This window comes from Capsicum annuum, chromosome 8, assembly GCF_002878395.1.
Source record: "Capsicum annuum cultivar UCD-10X-F1 chromosome 8, UCD10Xv1.1, whole genome shotgun sequence".
Taxonomy (NCBI): Eukaryota; Viridiplantae; Streptophyta; class Magnoliopsida; order Solanales; family Solanaceae; genus Capsicum; species Capsicum annuum.
The window spans coordinates 34,825,571-34,830,984 of record NC_061118.1 but is presented as its reverse complement, the minus strand read 5'-3'; the positions used below and the strand labels follow the sequence as shown (position 1 = coordinate 34,830,984).

Genomic DNA, 5,414 nt, shown 5'->3' with positions numbered 1-5,414 from the left:
AATTCATAAACATAGTCAACTGTAAGATTTTTGCAAAGAGTAATAAATAAATAACGACATATACCCAGTGCAATCTACTAAGTGGGGTCTGAGAAGGGTAGAATGTATGAAAGCAGACCATCTCCCTATCTTTACAGGATAGAGAGGATGTTTCCAACAACCTTTGGTTAAAAGAAAAATAAACATTTGAAGTGTGATTATAAGAAAACAGGACAACTACAAAAAAAAATAGGAAAACTTATACTATATTTCTCTTATTCAAATTTATCCTAAATATTTTATTTTTATAAAAATAATTCCATGTGATAACGATCCTAGTCGGATGCGACTAAAATCGATATCGGAACGCGGAATTAAACTACAAAATTAAAGGATAGTTGAAAAATAAGAGATGAGAAGTGAAAAAAGAAATACTCAATTAAACAATAATTAAGCCAAGTGAGAAAGAAAACTCAATCAAATGCACAAGAGACCAAATTAAATCCACAAAATAATAATTTGATAATCAATCAAACAAAGAAGATAACACAAGCAATTCGAAAATCCACCCTAATCACTTGATCTAAGCTAACAATTGAAATTGAACTCAATCACTATCCTAACCTAGAGTAACTAAATATTAAGTCTATTTAAGACAATTCAATTATCCAAAATCTAAGTGATGTAAATGGCTAAGACAACTATTTATAGTCATTGCCTTTACAAAATTAGTCTATTATAAAAATAGCCCAAAAGTGACTATTTTACAAATAACACACAAGGAACCTTCTTAATTGTCCAAATGACATCTTGATTACTTATAACCCTGTGTATTTATTTCTTCATGCCTTCCTCCGAGCTCCAAACTGTCATCCATATATGAAAGCCCTTCCTAATATGCTTCAAGCTAACAGTGCTTGTATCACCATATAAATTATATTCTATATTTTTTAAGAAAAAATATATTAAAACAACTAAATATTATTTCCAAAAGTTATAACCAACTACAACTCCATCTTCACCTCCACATTCAAAATGAATTTTTTTTTTTGTCATAGTATGTAGTAGCTTGCCTATGAAATCTAATCTATAACATTATATAGCTATTTGTTTTGAAATATTAATCTTTTAGAACTAATTAATTGTATTTTTAAAATAAATTGATTAAATTGAGTGATTTTGCAAGTTTTAGTTATTATGGAACTCTAAACTAGATTATTATTTGATACCGAGGAAAAATTCTCTATTGCATATCAATCTTTGAAGTTAATTTAAAAGAAATATCAATATTGAACTATTACTTGACACGTGAAAACTTAATGTAAAGTAGCCAGACTCCTTTTTAAAAAAAAAACCGTTTTGAAAGATGGATTTCTCACTTCTATACCAATAGATGTGGTAATTATACATACCATATAATTAATTCATGAGAAAAATATTTTGCAATAAATAATTTTAATAAGCTCCTTCTCTCTCTCTTTCTCTCTTGTCCTTTGAAATATTACATAATTCTGTTTATTTGTTCTTTATCAATGTTTTCTTTTCTTATTTCCATTCTCATTGAAGTTTAAAGTACAACATAATATAAGTATGAATAGCAAAAATAAAAGAAGAGTAAAATTATAATTGTAAAACAACAATAACCATTACTATTAGTAATTTTTATTAAATATAAAGCTCGAAATCATATAATTTTATTGATATGCCAACAATAACATGGTGAATTACATATTATTATTTTCACTCTCAACTTGTACAACATGAGATGCATAGAAATGGGAACTGTCCTGAGCAAGTGCAACATTTAAATTTCTTGCAAAGTCCAAATCCGCAACCTGAAAATGTCAAAAACATATATAAAAACATTAAAAAAATATTGTCAAAAGAGCGATTCTATTAAAGTAAAACTATTTTTTATTTAGTAATATGAAAAAAAAAAACATAACAATAAAAAAAAGATAAGAATTTCTTACTTGCAACAGATATACGAGTGCTACGACTTGCACCAGACAACTCTAATTTTATTGGTGGTATTGTTTCTGGTGTTGCTAAAGTTAATGGAGAAAAAAGAACAAACAAGATAATGACCATACACCCCATAACATTAGTTGATTTTGCCATTTTAAACAACTATTTTCGTTATGCTTGTACGTATTTTATTTTTCTTTTTTCCCCTTATTTTGTTCTACCTTGATGGTTCATCCTTTTATAGCAAAAATAGACCATAATTTTTGAGTTAGTAGTGTTGAATTTAAGTAAGTTGTAACGGGATAGCATTTTAACGTATTTTCTTTTATAATATTAATTTCCTTCACTCTTTGATTACCGAATTGATTATTGTAACGCTTGTTCCATTCATTTGTGCAACCTTTCACTGTAAGTTATTTTTTCTATTAACTAAGGCATCACTTTTATGCATATTAAAGTTTCAGTAATTGATTATTGTAACCCTTGTTCCATCCATTTGTGCAACCTGCCACTGTAAGTTAATTTTTCTATTAACTAAGGCATTACTTTTAAGCCTATTAAAGTTGGAGTCGTGGGTTACTGCATGTATGTTATCATCAAGGAGTGATATTTCAATGTTAGTTATGCATGAATTTTGTCACCATTTTTTCTTACAGATTCATGTAACTTCCCATTCTTTATTCTACCATTATTCTACCTCTTTATTTTTGTAACCATTATAACTCTCATAACCTTTGTAACTTCTATGCCATTCATCTACCACATTTATCTTCCTATTCATTGCATGAAAGATTTCTTACCTATATATAGAGGTGGTCTAGCATAGTTTTGATACACACAAGATAATAGAGAGTTCTCAAAAGTTAGTAAAAAAGAGAGTTTAATAGTTGAAGGGATGTGTTATTTTTGTGGAGCTTTGAACTCAACACTTGTCCACAGTTGTTAAGTTGTTCTTTGAGAAGACGGTTGCATTCTGGAGGGAACAAGTCAAGAAGATTACTGCTAGACCGGTGAAACAATTTGCTACAGTGGGCTTGAATCTCCTTAAAGAGAGCGAGATATCCGCGCCTCAGTCAAAAAAGAAGATAGTCTTTTATTTTCTTCACTTGTAATTTTCAGTTATAATTTTTATTGTAATTTCACCAACAAGTGTTACCTCAATTAAGTAGTTGCATTAATTATAAGAATGAGGAAATCCAGGCAAACTATAAAATTAGCATCTCTCTTTTTGTAGCTACTAAAAAAAAAATTATTTGGCAACTGAACTATCCTTTTGTAGCTACTAAAAAAAATTATTTGGCAACTGAGCTATCCCTAATTTTAAATATAAAATTATTTGCCAACTGAATTATGTTTAATTTTAAATCTATTTGTTTTCACATAACAGTTGAATCTATTTCACTACGAAAAAAAACTGGAAAATCGATCACAAAAAATCGACCACAGCTTGTGGTCGGAAAAAACCAACCACACTTGGTCGGTTTTTTATTTTTTTAAAAAAAAAGGGACCACGTGTGGTCGATTTTATATTTCAAAATTTAAGATAATCATTTCAATAATTTTTAAATCAATTATTATTTCTTTTACAAATAAAAAATAAAAAAAATATAACACTAAAATCTATTTTCTGAAAAATATTTTTTCATTCATCAATCAAACACTAGAAAACATTTTCTAGAAAATATTTTCCATCCACCAACCAAACATAAGAAAACAAGTAAGAAACCAACTTATTTTTCAAAAAAATATTTTCCTAGAAAATATTTTTTATGGAAAACATTTTTCCTTCGTACTAAACACACCCTTAATGTGTCTACTTTGCCAACAACCCTGTCACGCCTCAAATCCTGTTGGGGCGGACAGGCACCCGTAGCCGTAAAGGCCCTAGAGAACCAATTCATAACCTTGTACTTCCCATGCATGTAACTGTAACAACCAAATGTTCTGACAACATGATATTGTGTATCGATGAAAATAACTACACATGCACGCACAAACTGATATGTACAGCACTTGGCCGATGGGGCCACCATGTCTAAAATCAGGACACTACCGTAACTTTACATTAGTCTACAAAGCCTCTAAAAGATACATAGACTTAGTTAGGGTCGGGACAACCCCCCCCCCCCCCCCCCGTCCTACTCTTAACCTACTGCACAATACCACCACACCTTTCTTTTCATTACAAACTAATCACACCCTTCTCCAATATCAACATGGCAACCCATAACATGAACATACAAAATAGTCCACAAAATAGTTCCAAATCACTCTTATTGTAGCAACCCATTATTGAACTCATCATCTCTTGAGTTCTCAATAACAAAAAATCCATAACTCTCTTTCAAATTCATATACAAGGAGAACCAAAATGGAGCAGTCACCTTACCTCAATTCTGCAACTTATTCCTTTAATTGAATCTTCAAGAACTTGAACTTTCCTTCACACTTTAAACCAAAGAAGAAAAGAGAAGTTCTTTAATATCAAAGAAAAGTGAGCAGATTTCTTGTTCTATATTCTTCCATATATTTATAATTAAGCACTTCTAATATATTCTCCTAATCTTCTATGAGATAATTAAACAAAAACTAAAGTGTTTTCACTTACCTTTTGCTGCAAAAGTTAGGATTTCTCCAAGAACCCTAGAAAGGAAAATAGGGCTGCTCCTAGCTTTTTAAATGAGAGTAGAGAGAGTTTGTGAAATGTAACCCTTGTTTATGACTTAATAATGAGGGAAATGGCCAGCAACTTCTTCTTATAAAGCCTCTATTTTGTTGGCCATTCACTTAGCTGATTTTGGACCACAAATTTAATCAAATTGGCCCAAGAAGGTGATGCACCTACTTAAGGAGTTCAAGCAGCTCAAAATGTCAAAGTAGGTGATGCACCTACTTGCTTAATTTTTTAGTTGGGCTCAATTATATTTGGGCCTTGGCAGATTGGTGTGTTGGGCCACTTATCTATTTTCTTTCTCTTTTGTTCAATTTGGCCCAAATGAGTATATTAGCATAGACCCAAATTTGATCCATAGCCATGGGTCCATTAATTTGGTCCAAACAACTTAAGTAGGTGACTCACCTACTAGCTTAAATAAGTCAAGCAAGCACCTCAATATTTTTCTCCATTTTCAGCTCCTAATCCCTTTAATCTAACCTTCAACTTATACAACGCTTGGTCACTTTAAACTTTAGATTCAAATACTAGCTTACGATTCCAAGTTTAAATAGTTATCTTAACGTTAACTTAGTCGCATCACATTAAACTGTACAGGCAACATCTATAATTCCATCTATACCATTAATACTTGAATAACAATTCTCATACGTTATATATATCAAAAGGCTATACCAAGTTCCATATAATTAGAACAAGTACAAGCAAAATGCAGGATGTTACATCTTTCCCCCCTTAGAAACATTCAGCCTCGAATGTTAGCATAACTGTCCAACCAAAACAAGTTCAAGCC

General features: G+C 30.8%; 1 long non-coding RNA gene across 1 annotated transcript; it reads right to left on the bottom strand.

Moving 5' to 3' along the window:
- Window positions 1–1,629: 1,629 nt before the first annotated feature.
- LOC124886377 lies at window positions 1,630–2,171 on the bottom strand. The gene is made up of 2 exons (XR_007043463.1): window positions 1,953–2,171; window positions 1,630–1,814 (listed from the first exon to the last, which is right to left on the bottom strand). It is a non-coding gene; the product is annotated as an uncharacterized LOC124886377 (long non-coding RNA).
- Window positions 2,172–5,414: the final 3,243 nt, after the last annotated feature.